The sequence below is a fragment of the Pleurodeles waltl genome, chromosome 1_1 (genome assembly GCF_031143425.1).
Source record: "Pleurodeles waltl isolate 20211129_DDA chromosome 1_1, aPleWal1.hap1.20221129, whole genome shotgun sequence".
In the NCBI taxonomy this organism is placed as follows: Eukaryota; Metazoa; Chordata; class Amphibia; order Caudata; family Salamandridae; genus Pleurodeles; species Pleurodeles waltl.
The window spans coordinates 794,380,061-794,396,313 of NC_090436.1; positions in this window are offsets into that span (position 1 = coordinate 794,380,061).

Below are 16,253 nucleotides of genomic sequence, written 5' to 3' on the forward strand. Positions count from 1 at the left end.
CGTTTTGGGCACCACTTTGACCTCTGCACCTGACTGGCCCTGAGCTGCTGGTGTGGTAACTTTGGGGTTGCCCTGAACCCCCAACGGTGGGCTACTTTGGACCCAACTTTGAACCCTGTAGGTGGTTTACTTACCTGCAAAACTAACCAATACTTACCTCCCCCAGGAACTGTTGAAAATTGCAGTGTGTCTAGTTTTAAAATATCTTATTGCCATTTGTGTCAAAACTGTACATGCTATTGTGTTGATTCAAAGTTCTTATGATACCTGAGTGAAATACATTTCATTTGAAGTATTACTTGTAAATCTTGAACCTGTGGTTCTTAAAATAAACTAAGAAAATATATTTGTCTATATAAAAACCTATTGGCCTGGAATTTTCATTGAGTGTGTGTTCCTCATTTATTGCCGGTGTATGTACAACAAATGCTTAACACTTACCCTCTGATAAGCCTACTGATCGACCACACTACCACAAAATAGAGCATTAGAATTATCTCTTTTTGCCACTATCTTCCCTCTAAGGGGAACCCTTGGACTCTGTACCTGCTATTTCTTACTTTGAAATAGTACATACAGAGCCAACTTCCTACAATATATATACAATATTATCCTTAGAGCACACCCCAAATCTGACTCCTCCTCTTTTGGACATTCTAGCTGATTTGGATATAGACTCCAATCTTGGAGGAGAGTGGACTTAAAACTACTTCTAAGGCTCATCATGGCCATGTCTGCTTGGAACACTTATTAACCCGTCAGTATTTGGCAAGACAGCCTACCACTAAATATTATCTTGCTATTGTGTATTTCGCCCTTATTTTTGGGACACTGCTCTTACAAACGTCTTGATGACGAAACACGTGTCGGCTGTTGTTCCTTGGATTCATGGTGCCTTGGATGAATAAAATTATAACTGTTTACAGACACTTATTCAGAACTTTGTTTGATGTACTCTACTATGAAATGGACTCTGTGGAGTATTTTCGTGTGCCTTGGTAATTCAGTAATGACCATTTGACTATTGGACACTTCAGGAAACCCTTCTTCACAAAACAGTCCATCAACAAACTATCACAAATCCAGATATGATGTCTCCATCACAAAACACCTCTGGCCATCTAGAAAACACCCCTAGCTACGATCAGGGACACTAACCTTCCAGAGGCAATAGAGAAAAACTACATAATACTTTAGGATGTCCTTCAGAAACACCAACAATACATTAAGGAAAATAAATTATAGAAACTCAGAAGAGATACAAATGATTATAAAAGTGGTAGGGTGTTCACTTATGCACAGAAATGTGATAATATAAAAATGGACAAACAGGAAGACACTTACCAGAGACAGAATACTGACCTATCATCAGTTGCTTTTACTAGTGACACTGAGCTATCTAGTATCTCAAGCGCAACAAGCGGTGATTCAAGTGGCTCAGCCAGGCAACAAACCATTGCAGTTTCCAACAAATCTCCTTTTTTATTGGAACTAGAGTGATATCGCAAGGGTCAAACACAACCATGCATAGGACAGGAAGTATACATAAGAGAGTCAGAAGAGGGCAAATGAAGAACAAAAAAAACAGAGAAAGGAAGGGAGGGTGTCACCTCGAGATCAAATTCCTGCAATCAGAGGAACTAGATCATAACTCACAGGACCCTGGTTCTCCTCAAAATTTGATTTCTATTGTGAACCTATCTAACTTGGAACTTGATGCACAAATAAAGGTTCTCAGTAAAGTTTTGGGTTTTGTTCCTACTTCATTGCCTGATTTTTCTTAACTGTACGTGAATCTTTATAAATTTATTCGTAAATGTGAACTATACAAATTCTTTCAAGTGATAAATACAACAGCTTCTACCATTTTCCCCAACACTGCACTGAGTGACATGACCATCAAAGACATAAAGAATATACACACAATATTATCCTTAGAACACACACCAAACCTGACTCCTCCTCTTTTGGACATTCTAGCTGATTTGGATATAGACTTCAATCTTGGAGTAGAGAGTGGACTTAAAACTACTTCTGAGGCTTATCATGGCCATGTCTGCTTGGAACACTTATTAACCCGTCAGTATTTGGCAAGACAGCCTACCATTTAATATTATCTTGCTATTTTGTATTTCGCCCTTATGTTTGGGACACTGCTCTTACGAACGTCTTGATGACGAAACACGTGTCAGCTGTTGTTCTTTGGACTCATGGTGCCTTGGATGAATAAAATTCCAATTGTTTACAGACACTTATTCAGAACTTTGTTTGATGTATTTTACTAAGAAATTGACTCTGGCGTATTTTGGTGTGCCTTGGTAAGTCAGTAATGACCATTTGACTATTGGACACTTCAGGAAACCCTTCTTCACAAAACAGTCCCTCAACAAACTATCACAAATCCAGATATGTCTTCCACACACAACACTGGAAAACATCGCTAGCTACGAGCAGATAAGCCATACACCCTTCCTCTTCAAAGCTCCCAAAATGTCAACAACTTCCTCCAAAGGACCACTCAGAACATCTCTAACTTCCATACGAGTAATAGGAGGTTACAGTTTTTTCACTCTCTACACTCACCTCAAGATTTTATTACTCTTTCCACCTCCGTATCTAATTCATTAGCTGTTCTTTAGCTCTACCAGTACTACAAGTCTAGTACGAGGGAAACTCAAACCATATCATCGGCTAATTAGTCCTTCACTTCAAAGAGAGGATGTATACACATTAGATTTGCCTTTTTGTCAGGTCATCCCTTAGCTGCATACTCCAAACATCACTTGATACCATCAATTGCTTCTTCCCATCTCCTTCATTCATCTTCAGACACAGCGCCAAGAGTGATTAAACAAACACTCTTTTCCATCCAAATTTTCTTGTCACGTGTTCCGTTCCCGGTTCAGGTGATGGAACTGGAGCAACATATCTGGAAAGACAGCCTGCAGTGCAATTGGTAACTCCAGGAATGTCAATGTATATTTTGGCAATTCCACCGCCCATTTGCTAATACATACTGAGACCTTTCTTACAAAATAAGACCCATATTTATGAAAAAGTGGTGCATCAGTGCTGATGTGCCACTTTTTCTAGACTCCCCCTATCGGCACTTAATGACACCATGGTTGCACCATATTTATAATATGGTGCACCATGGCGGTCATTAGCACAATGGCGTAAAAATATTTGATGCTGCTGTGGCCTTTTCTACACTAGCGTCAAAAAATGTTTTGGACACTAGTGTAGCAAAGTGAAAGGAGGCCCATAGGTTTCTATGGGTGCATAATTTAAATGCCTTCTCTGAGAAGGCTTTAAAAATTAGGCCAAAAATGGCACAGTGAAATCTACTAAATTTCACTGCATCATTTTTGTGGGCCTCCTAGTGCCCGAAATGCGCTCCAGACATATATTATGCCTGGTGCAGACATTATGTGGCACAAGGGGTTACAAAGTGGCGCAATACATGCATTGTTCCACTTTGTAAATACGACACAGGGAAAGAGCCACCTTAGCGCCACCTTAGTGGGAAAAAAAAAACACTAAGGCGGCGATAAGGTGGCGCAAGGGGCTCTTAAATATGTCCCTAACTCTTTACAAGGATTAAGATGTTACCTTACAGCAAAGAAAAATACCCAAATAAAGCTTCTACATTGTTTTAACTCCTCAGTTTTCAGCTAACGCCTCCTTGATTACTAAATAGTTAAATTCAGTTCCCCTCAAAACTCTTGAGACACAGACAATATGTTTTTGTTTTTACTCACATCTTTGCATCAGCACAGCACCAAGCCCTTTACCACCAACATCCATCACAACAGTATACCTAGCAGGAACAAATGCACACTCATCAGGAGTCTACACTAATTATTTTTTTAAAGAAACAAACTCTTGATTGCAGCTGTCACACCATGCAAGATCAACCAGTTTCTTGCAAACTTGCCTGCTACCAAACTTAGCTGGGATTGTGATTAAATTGAGTATAGAACTCTCCCTGTTAATAGTGAGGCCTTCCCTACAGATGAAGCCTGTTAATTATGAGCCATTCCCTAGTGGCAAAGCTTTAGGCACGTTGACCATCTGGAAGAAGCAAGGTACTAGTTGGGTTGAGATAGGTCAACCAAATGTCTTCATCTGGTTTGAAAACATTGCCAGGGAAAATAGGGCATGGCTTCCAGCTCGTCTGGACAATACCAACAGCAGGAAAACCTCACAGGGGGTCTTGAATAGTGTTTAACACCCCATCTCACTTTTCTTTAGAGTTACCTCAAAATGAATTGATAACAGATGGTACTGCAACAATTAAACTATGTCTCTTGTCTTGGAATACTGCGGGGATAGCTGCCAAATTAGATTATACAAACTGACTAGGATTTGTAAAAGAGGTGGATATCTGCTGCTTTCCGAAGGTGTGGGTATTAATGAATGCAATGTTAGATATATTTGTGGATTTCCACATCTTGGCTGAAGAGGGAACCACAGGCAGACCAATGGGAAGGTTATCAATATTTATCTCAACCAAACTGCACGTAATTATACAGCAGCTTCCTATTTATAACATGCCTTTGAACATTTTGCAAATGTGATTTACTCAATGCACACAAAACTGGAGACTGAACATTCTGAATATATGTTCCATCATGTTATAAGCACTGGGAGTTCTATGACGCCACTGGAATATGTCATTGAGGCTGAAAGGAAAGGGCAAATGTACAAAGAACACCATACTCTGACAGTGTATGACAACTATGACATTCACCCTCCAGAAAGAATAATGGAATGCCTGTCTGGAAGAAGATGAAGGTTGGGCGTCCCATAACTAAATATCCCTGACATTAGAAATGCAACTGGAGGAAAAAACTCCCTACTACTGAACACTGACATGCAATATCTAAATGGCCCTACCTTCTATGATTGTTCAGGAAACTGCAACTTCAAAATCATTAATAGGGAGACTGATAGACTATGTCCTAATTAACAATGAAGCATACTCAAGCGTGATCATGACCTTTTATTAGTAAGTTTGGCATTTGATGGTCTCAAGGCCAGCTTGTTACAGTGAGATACCAAAGAATACATTGACTCCACTAACAAGCCGAAATCGAAAAACCAAAGGGTTAAATTGCAAACAATATGTTGAAAACTATCCAACCTTGATGACAGTACTAGACAACAGCATAGAAGTGATCACAGAAGCCAAACATGGTGAAGGAAAGGCAAGTCCTGCCTCTTTCAGTGTAATGGTGTTCAGAATTGCATCTGCTTGAACAACAAATAACCCTCTGGAAGGTAAACGTATAAAAGGATATAGCACCTTTGATTGGTATGATTTAGAATGGCAGGGAGATTTAAAAACAAATGCTCTCTTCTGCTCCTGGTGATTGATGATGCTCAGCTACTGCCAAAGTATAGTTTCTGGATTTGAGAATCAAGTAATAAAAACTATTTAGAAAAAAGTTAGCAGCGCAATCTAGACTTTAGTTTAAACTCCTTGATGCAGTAAATTCGAATGAAGCCAGATGATTCTGGATCGTGATATCATATGGATATTATGATCCGAAGATAAAGCATTATATTGGAGCATACTTGTGGGTTTCACAGTTTAAGCATTTATCCAACCAAGAGGTTGACTGGCCTAAGCTCAAAATGACAAATGCAGGCAATATAGAAACAGTAACCAGCCTGGGTACTCTTCATGAGTATACTTCCCCCAGAGGTGTTAAGAGCAACAGGAAACCAGAAGAGCAACAGGAAACCAGAAGGCCAATAAAGCACCAGACCCAGATCTGGTACCTGTGCATTCCCTTTTAGCAGACCCAGAATACTGGGCAGACCTCTTTGCCAACATTCATAATGCAGCACTTACCAAAAAAACTGCATCCAGCCATCTTGGGGTTCTGCAATTGTAGTTTCACTGCATACAAAGCACAGCACAGGCAGCTGGCTAAATACAGGCCTATTTCCTTATTGTTCAAATTAAGGAACATTCTGGGCCCTCATAAATTATTTGCAAGGCTGGGTAGACACAAACTGCATTTCAACTAATTGAAACAGGATTTAGAAAGGAGCCTGAAACTATAGAACAAGCATTCAGCTGCATTTAATAAGTGTCAAATATGTTCTGCCTAAGAAAAGACCTCTGTACTGGACATTTATTAATTAAAGGTCAGCTTTTTACATGATACACAGATCCAGGCTGTAGAGTACTCTTTCCCATCAGGGAATTGATCCACTCCTGTTAGCAGCCACTAAAGGCCTTCACGCTGCAAATAGGACGAGGGTCCATTTTGGTCCAATAGGAAATACAGTGTCTCCTTTACAATTCCATCACATGTAAATCAAGTTTGTGTGTTGGTCCCTTAATATTTAGTTTATTCATAAATTATGTTAGTACTTTTGAAGAAGAATTCAGTTTTAGATACCCTTGTGTTGCTTGGTACTAAAGTACCTATCTATTCTGATGTATGCAGTCGATGCTGTCTTATTGTGTCTGACAGAAAATTCAATGCATGTCTTCTTGGAGACGTTTTCTACATAGTGCAGGAACTAATATTTGTCCATAAATGTGAAGAAAACCAATATCATGTTCACAAAAACAGTACTACATTTAAGGAGATTATTCAAGATAAACAGCAAACTGCTTCAAAGGATAGACCATTTTGATTCTTTAGTATGCACTTTCATTGCATCATTTTCATTGCAACCTTAACTGGCCCTGACTTATGGATAATGCCAAAGTTAAAATTAAGGTATTTGCATTGCGGTGCTAAGATTTGCCAGTAAAGTAGGCTCACAACCAATAACTACTAATTTAAAGGGCAACAGACACAAAATGGTCACAGCAGCACTCTCTGGAGCAGAGATTTGGGGCTATTTTGAAGTAAAGGAACTCCAAGCAGTAGGTAAGAGTTTGCTTTGCACTCTATTAAAGTACCCCACTAATCCCTTCTGTTTGCAGTTGGGTGAAAGGCCCATTACTAACCAAATGGCCCTTTAGCCAGCCCTGTGTTGGATTTAACTAAAGGGGATTTATCTTGTCAAAGTTTACTTAAAATCAACACTGGAAGTAATGTTTTTAAACTGTGCAAAAGGCATTGGCTCGGGAGAAGGTTTTAGAAGATTGTTCAATAATCTGAATCTGATACATTTATGGAATGACACAGGGCAAATCAATATGGAGAGTGGCTCGGGAGAAGGTTTTAGAAGATTGTTCAATAATCTGAATCTGATCCATTTATGGAATGACACAGGGCAAATCAATATGGAGAGTATTACAAATGTAAAGAGGCATACATTGAAGCAAGTCTACATTTTATACCCAAAGCACAAGTTCTTTGGTTGGTAAATATTTGACACACTAAATGGTGTAGAAGTCTTATTTACATAAACTGAAGCCACAAAATAAATAGTTCCCTATATTTAAAATTGGGATTCAAGACTTAACCAATTAGAGTTTACTGCTCAAATTGAGATGCAAAATTGTCACAATTTTATACCGGTACCTTAGGGGGAAGAGAACCAATATTGGGTTTCATGATCTTTTGTTCCAAAGTAGATTGGATAAGACAGAACTGGTTCATTCCTTTATTTAAGAGCAATGGAGTAAGGCAGTACTTTGATGCTTTATTATTATGCTACAGGACTGATGATATATAAATTGCTCTTTCAGATGCTTCCTATATATGGTCTGGCTGGCTTATTCTGAGTAAAGATGTAGAATTCATTTTTCATCCCTAGGCTTGGATGTTTGTGCTTTAATATAATGTATTATACCACTGGTCAGAAATGTATATTTAGTTTTTTGTACTATTGTATTAGGGTTGCCACCTTTATTTCTGGCCTCTATAGTAAATACTTACCAGGTGAAAAAACGGCCTATGTGTTAGCCCTATATGTAATTGATATAGCAATCTACCATCCCAAGAAAAGACAGCACTTCTTCAGAATTTTGCAGTGCTGGCAATCCAACACTAACTCTTCCTTTGTTTAATTCCTGAAAACAAAATAGCATGCTCTAAATGTGTTATTTTCTCTTGGCCAAACATAACTTTGACATTCTTTAGAGTGGGACCTCCCCTTTCAAATCAATCTACCACCTGGCAAACTCTAAAATATGATCCTGGAAACATTTCATGCCTGCCATGTCACCCACAAGATTATGTATCACTCTCTGAAAAATATAATCAACATGCAGCCAGCTAGTTAGAGCTGGCATGCAGTTTGATCTGATTTTGTGCAGATGCAGCCAAGTCTCATGTTGTAAAATACTTGCCATCAGCTACTGTTGACAATGTTTGCACAAAATTTTGACACAGAAAATGTATTCACTACAACAATCTTATGAAAACTACCAAGGTCAACACACAATCTAATGTCGCTACAGACCTTGCATGGTATTAAAGTTGGGGAAAGCCATTCTGTAGCAACAGTGGACACAATAATTCCCTCTTCACAAAGCCATTTCAGTTTGACTTTTACAGCATCTTGGACATTCAACACTGTCTAGATTTCATGAGAATAGGTTGTTAAATAACCCAATTTCTCATTAAACTAATTGGGAAATAGTTTCATCTACTTGATGTACCCAAAAGATATGGTTGGTATTGGGGCCAAGTAAACCTCCAAGGTCTTCTGGTGTGGCTAACCAAAACTATTGTCCACTTTTATTCAGTTATTTTTTTTACTCCTTCAGTCAATCACCCAGCATATTCAGTAAGAGTGTTGAAAACCAAATCATTTTTATCACAAATCCACCAGACCTCCATCGTTTGATATCAATTTTCCTGAGCACAACATTCCCTTCAAATATCTCCTTGAACAAGAAATTAAAAATAATCTTGAGCAAGTATGACATATCATTTTAACAAGGTTGTCTTCAACATGGACCTCCTTTACACTCTCATGCAGTTTACCAATACTTCTGAAACACTTAAAAAATTACATTTCCTGACACTCTTATTCCACAAAACATTTAGAACTGGCCAACTTGCTATTAGCACTAGCAGCCAATCCACAATAAAAAAATACCTGTAATTTGAACACTTGTTTTCTAACGTGGTTTGATCCCACCACACACATGCACCTGATTTATCCAAATAACTTCTCAACATCTCCACCCAGAATAACATGTGTTCTACATGATTGGCAGTAGCTATGCCATCACACAATGGGGGCTCATCTTTAGCTCTATAAGTGCAACCCCTAGTACAATGCAGTGCAGCCAACAGGGAGGTTCCATCTTTATTGGAAGATGTAGTGAAATGCTGGGTAAAAAGAAGTTTGTGGAACCCTGCATATTCCAGAACTTTTCATCAGAGAATTGTGAGGAAAATGTGTTTTTTAGGTCAATGTTTAAAGATTGCAAGGGATTTAGGGTAAAATCATCTGGTGAGAGCCAGATGTCACCCCATCCCGGTTTCCCCCAGGATTCTAGTTTTAAAAAATGTACAGGTTTGTCAGATTTCCCCAGGGTCAGTTTTAAGTGGAAAATGTGATGTACCCATTTTGCGTTTTGGCCTGTTTTCTTCTTACTCCATCATGAATGTGACAGATATCCTGTCCACAGTATAACAATGTCATTATCTCCTATGGGGATGATCATACGGTGGACTGGATATCCATCACATTTGTGACAGAGTATTCACTCCATCAAGACCTAAATCAGACCCTTAGTTTTTTTGGGAAAGCCTTGAGGAATCTACACGCATGACTCCTTCATTAATTCGGAATTTTGTCCACCTTTCAGAAATATATAGCTTTCCTGAATCATCCATGGGTTTCACACTAGTTTCCACAACAAACTGGCAGTAGGTTGAAAGCACAAATAATAGGAAAAATAGGCTACCTCTTTAAATAAGCATAGCAAAGTCAACGGGTCTCGCTTTTGCAAGAGCTAAAGGCTTTGTTAAGGTTATTTAGCAATGTTGTACACCAGTGTGGCTGCTGTTCAGCATGGCTAAAAGTGGTGTGAAATGTGGTACAGTGGAGTAGGGAGAGTAGAGTGTTGCTTAGTGTGGTAGAGGGGAGTAAAGTTCAGTGATTCAGTGGTTCAGTGGCAGACTGTCAGAGTGAACTGTCAGAGTGGAGTGGTGTAGAGTGAGGTGTATTGGATTGGGTTAGGGGGGTGTATTGGATTGGAGTAGAGTGGGGTGCACTTGATTGAGTAGGGTGGATTGGAGTGGGGTATAGTCGGATGGATTGAGTGGAGTGGCTTGGATTGGAGTATAGTGGAGTACAGTGGGATGGAGTGGAGTGCAGTAGAGTTGATTGGATTTTGGAAGATTGGATTTGGGTAGATTGGAGTAGGGCGGATCGCAGTGCGGTAGACTAGATAGGGTAGACTGGGTGGGGTAGATAAGATGGGGTAGACTGAACTGGTGTGCAGTGAATTGGGGCAGGGTGGATTGGATTGTGATGGGGTGATTAAGATTGGATTGGGTGGGTGGAATGGAGTGGGGTAGATTTGGTTGGAGTGACTGGACTGGGGTAGGGTGGATTGAAGTGGAGTGTGGTAGACTAGAGTGGGGTGGATTAGACTGGGGTGAAATTTGGATTAGTGTGGGGTGAATTTGAGAGGGTACTGAATTAAGGTGGGGTGGATTGGATTGGCAGGGAGTGGACTAGGTGGGATGGACTGGTTTGGTGTGGATTGGAGTCAGATGGATTGGAGTGGGGTGGGTGGATTGGAGTGGAGTGGGGTGGACTGGGTTGCCGTGGATTGGATTGGAGTGGACTGGACTGGATTGGAGTAGGGTTATTGTATTGGAATGAGTTGGAATGGACTGGAGTGGGTGGATTATAATGGGACAAATTGGGATAGAGTAGGGTGGATTGGATTTGATAGGGGTGTGATGGATTGGAGTTGGGTGGATTGGATTGCCTTCAAATGAGTTAGATTGGGGAGTGTTGGGTTGGAATGAAGTTGGTTGGAATGGAGTGGATTGGACGGGAATGGGTGGATTGGAATCAGGTGGATCACAGAGAGGTGGTTTGGAGTGGGGTGAATTGGATTGGAATAAGGTGGGGTGGATTGGTTTTGAGGGGGGTGGATTGTGATGATTTGGGTAATTGGATTGAATGGAGTGTGGTGGATTGCACTGGAGTGGAGTGGATTGGATGGAGAGGTAGTTTGGATTGAGAGGTGGATTGGATAGATGGATTGGAGTGTGGTGCATTGGAGTGGGGATGGATTGGATTGGGATGGATTGGAATGGGATGGATTTGATTGGGGTGTGGTGGATTATATTGGAGTGGGGTGGATTAGATTGGAGTGGGGTGGATTAGATTGGGATGGATTGGACTGTTGTGGGGTAAATTGGATGGGTCTCAGTTGAATTGGATTGAGGTGGATTGGAGTGAAGTGGGTGGATTTCTGGAGAGGGGTAAATATGATTGAGGGAATTGGAATGGATGGGAGTGGGCTAGATTGGAGTGGGTGGTTTGGAGTGGGGTGGTTTGGAGTAGGATGGATGGAGTGGTTTGAATTGGAGGTGGTGGGTTGAATTGGAGTGGGTGTCAACATCAGGACAGTGCGCTCTCTACGGGCGACGTAAATGCAAAAACCCAGTCCTTATGTAAGGGCATATGTCATGCATTGTGTTTCTATGCAGTATGTTAACCTTTTGCATTGCATAGCTTTTTCCTTGACAAGTCATTAATGCTGTTTGTAATACATTGTTCATTTGCAAGGCTTGTTTGCAGGATTACAGGGTGTCGTCCTTATTCTAAGACATTCTAGAAGCCTTTCCTGCATCATGGTTGGGTGTGGCTCGTGGGCGAGGCTTGGCTCTATAGAAGGGAGCCAGCCTAGCTCCACGTGCTCACTATTGAAAAGTCCCGGTGCAGAGCAGCAGCATTTTCCTGAGCTCCTGTCCCGGAGGCCTATCAAGTCATTTCCAGGCCTGCCCTCATTTATTTGGTTATCGTCAAGCAGGGCGGTAAGGAGGAGGTCGGGTTAGGCCCTCGACTCCATTTCCAATGACATTCCAGTTTTGGGCCTAAACATAAAACCGCATGTGCGATAGTTTTCCTGGCATTTGGCTCTTGGCATTCAGGTCAGCAGTGTGCGCAATCATTTCATGGCAATTGCATCGTGATGTTCGAATCGGCAACAGTGTGCGCGATTCATTCCTGACATTTAATTCTTGGCATTCAGATCGGCAGTGTGCGTGATCATTTCATGTCATTTGCATCGTGAAGTTTGAATCGGCAACAGCGTGCGCAATTCATTTCTGGCATTTAACTCTTGAAGTATAGATCGGCAGTGTGCGCGATCATTTCATGGCATTTGGTTCTTGATGTTCAAATTGGCAACAATGTGCGCGATTCATTCCAGGCATTTAACTCTTGAATTACAGATCGGCAGTGCGCATGATTGTTTCATTGCATTTGAATCTAGATGTTCGAATCAACAACAGTGTGCGCGATTCATCCTTGCGTTTTAACTTTTGAAATACAGATCTGAGGAGTGCGCGATCATTTCTAGACATTGAAATCTTGATGTGCAGTTTGATTAAGGTGCATAATAATTCCTGAACATTTGAGTCTCGGAACTCTTAATCAGAGTGTGACATAGCAGTGTTATTCATGTTTCTAGTACAGTTCATTCATGCAGAGAAAAACCAGGTGCTCTTTGATTTTTGTTGTAATGCAGTGATTATTCTAAGAACTATTTGGAGAGCGTTCATTGTTCAAAATATGATATGTTAATTCTGGAATGTTCATTAGAAACTTTGCTTAACCTTTCTTGATTTCCAGGTACCTAGATTCCTGAGGCCTAGTTATAGTGAAGCTTTAAGCCATTCATGTTTTCAGTATAAGTGTTATTTGAAACAAAGCATATTGAAAGTAATTGTGATTAATCTTGCAATTGTGTTGTTTAACTCTTGCTTCCACAGGTCTCCTTCCCCGCTGTTCCCAACCCAAAACCCATTCCCCCACTTGGCCATTCTTTAACTCTGTGCTATAATAACTAGTGGAGTTTGGAGCTGCCAAGAGGTGGACATGTTGGGAACATGCACAAGCGCCGAGGATCTCGTCTCCTTGACAGTGGGGTGGATGAGAGTGGGGTGAATTTTGGATTTGTGTGGGGCTGATTGGAGTGGGGTGGATTACAGTGGAGTGTGGTAGGCTGGTTTGGCATGGATTGGATTGGAGTGGGGTGGATTAGGGTGGGTAGAGTGGATTGGTGGGGACTAGAGTGGGATGGGTGGAGTGGATTGGAGCGGATTGGGTTGCGGTGGACTGGAATGGGATGGACTGGATTGGAGAGGGGTCTGATTGGATTGGAGTGGGGTAATTGTATTGAAATGGGTTGGAGTAGATTGGAGTGGGCGGATTGGAGTTGATTGGAATGGGGTAGATTGGGTTGGTGTGGGGTGGATTGGATAGAGGTGTGGTGGATTGTAGTGGGTTAGATTAGGGTGTATTGGAGGGCATGGATTGGATTCAATTATTTTGGATTGGATAGGACTACATTATATTAGGATGAGCTGGATTGGAATGAAGTGGGTTGGAATGGGGTGTGTGGACCAGAGTGGGTTGGATTGGAATGGGTGGATTGGATTGTGTGAGGTGAATTGTGGTGGATTGAATTGAAGTGGAGTGGGCTGGAGTGGCTTGGATTGGGGTGAGACGGTTTGAAGTCGTCAGATTGGATTGGGCTGGATTGGAATGGATTGGTGTGAGTTGAATTGTTTTGCTATGGAGTGGACTGGATTGGTGTGTGGTGGATTGGATTGAGTGGGGTGGATTGGAGTGGCATGGATTGGTGTGTGGTGAGATTGGGCGGATTGGTTTGGGGCAGACTGGAGTGGGGGTGGATTGAGAGGACTGGAATGGGGTTTGGTGGGTCGGATGAGGTGGATTGGGGAGAGTGGTTTAGATTGGATTGGAGTGGGTTGGGTTGGAGTGGTTTGGATTGTGAGGTGGATTGGAGTGTGGTGGATTGGATTGGTCTGGTTAGATGGGATATAGGGTGGATTGGAGTGAGTTGGGTACATTGGATTAGAGTAGGGTGGATTGGAGTGGGGTGGATTGGATTGGGGTGGATTAATGTGGGGTGGGATAGGGTGGATTGGTGTGGGGTGAGGTGGGGTGGATTAGAGTAGGGCAGATTGGATTAGAGTAAGGTGAATTAGATTGGGGTGGATTGGAGTGGGATGGATTGGAGTGTACTTCATTATGTGTTGAGGCATAATTTTGGAAATTACATGTAAAATACACATTTTTACTTAGAACAAGATGACCGTTATCTTTTGAGAACAGCACCCACAGGCAAAAACAAAACAAAAACATGAGTGCAAAGTGAGAAAAGAAGACTTGGCAGTCACACACCTTCTGTTTGCATGACATTAGAAGTAAAAAAATGAAACCAAAATAGTACCTCAATCATGTCTGGAGTAGTAGACAGGCACTGATTAAGTTTAATGCTTGATCCCTATGCCACAGAAAGTAACGGAAATGATGCTTGACGGGCAGTGACCAATTTCAAGGCTGTAAAGAATAGGGCCAGGCAAGCCAACAAATGGTAAGCAATGGGCAGGCTCCAAGCTCTTTTTGTTAACAACATTGTCTCTCAAGCGAGACACATGCACTAGTACATTCTCTCGCAGGCTTGATCCAAAAAATGCCAAAACTGTGGTAAAAAAAATAATTGATTCGGTTCTGCATGTTCCTGAAGACTGGGAAGATGGTGACTTTGGCACAGCAAACCTTTCATTGAAGCCTTTAATGAAAAAAAAAACCAAAAAAAAACAGACCCTTTTTTCCTGGAGCACTTGTTCCTATTTTTCCCGAAAAACTAAAAATGCAGCTATAATTTGGCCATTTTCTTGGTACCCTCCAGGAAAATATACAAACTCCGGGTACCTTTAGAATTCCCAGTATGTTGCAAAAAAAGGACACAAATTTACTGTGAATACCTTATGTGGACAAGAGGTTATGATGGCCTAAGCACAAACTACCCCAAATAGCCAGAAAAGGGCTCAGCACAGAGGGGTGTTGGGGTGAATGCCCAGCAGGTAAGTCGTTTAGCAATAGTTCCTTTCTGACTTCACTGATCTGCAATGTAAAACAAAATCTATTTCTAATACGTTCTTCACCTAGGGCGCCATATTTACAAGATGCAGGAAGTTTCCTGAGATTTGTAACATTTTCTTTGAATTCATTATTCAACATGGAATCTTACTAATATGGGGCAGACTTTAGAAAGAAAATGTGCAGCGAGCTTTTTAATGACATTTTCAAATTCATTTAGACCTCGACTTTCCCTTGGTCAAGCTCTAGTAAATTCTTTAAAATGTACTGCCCTTCAGAACCTACTCAATTTGTGATAAGATCAAGTTTCCTACCTGCACTCAAGGTGGCACCCCAGGCATGCATAGTTAAAAAATACTTTCTTCCACATGTCGCAGTGTGCTACTGGTTCGCCTCGATGTGACAGGAAAAATGGGGGCCTAGAAACATTTTACATAATTGATTTCAGTCTAACACTTGGCCAACCCAAATTAAAAAAAAAAAAAAAAAAAAAAAATACAAAAACACAAAAAGAGAGACAGCCTTCAAACAAGTTATGTTTCGCAGTCTCCAGACGTCGAGATAGTTATCAAGAAAAACAACTCAAAACTACAACCACTAGCAAGATACCTGACTACAAGAACCCTGAAGTATTAAGTTAGATAAAATGCAGTGGCACCAGTTGAATCCAAACATGAAACAGCTGACAGAATATGGTGTCTGAAACGTTTTTTTTTCTTTTTTAGACAATCTGCACGAGTAAATTCGGTTTAAATTCAAAAGAACAAAGAACAAATCTCAAAGGCAACTTGGATAAGTGCTTAGGCCCGTATTTATACTCCGTTTGCGCCGAATTTGCGTCGTTTTTTTCGACGCAAATTCGGCGCAAAACTAACGCCATATTTATACTTTGGCGTTAGACGCGTCTAGCGCCAAAGTATTGGCAAATAGCGTCATTTTTTTGCGTGAACGCCTTCCTTGCGTTAATGAGATGCAAGGAAGGCGTTCCCGTCTAAAAAAATGACGGCGACGCAAATGCGTCGTATTTATACTCCCGGGCAAAAATCACGCCCGGGAGTTGGCGGGTCAAAAAACCCCGCATTTGCGCCACTATTTAACGCCTGGGTCAGGGTAGGCGTTAAGGGGCCTGTGGGCTCAAAATGAGCCCACAGGTGCCCTCCCCTGCCCCCAGGGACCCCCCCTGCCACCCCTGCCCACCCCAGGAGGACACCCAAGGATGGAGG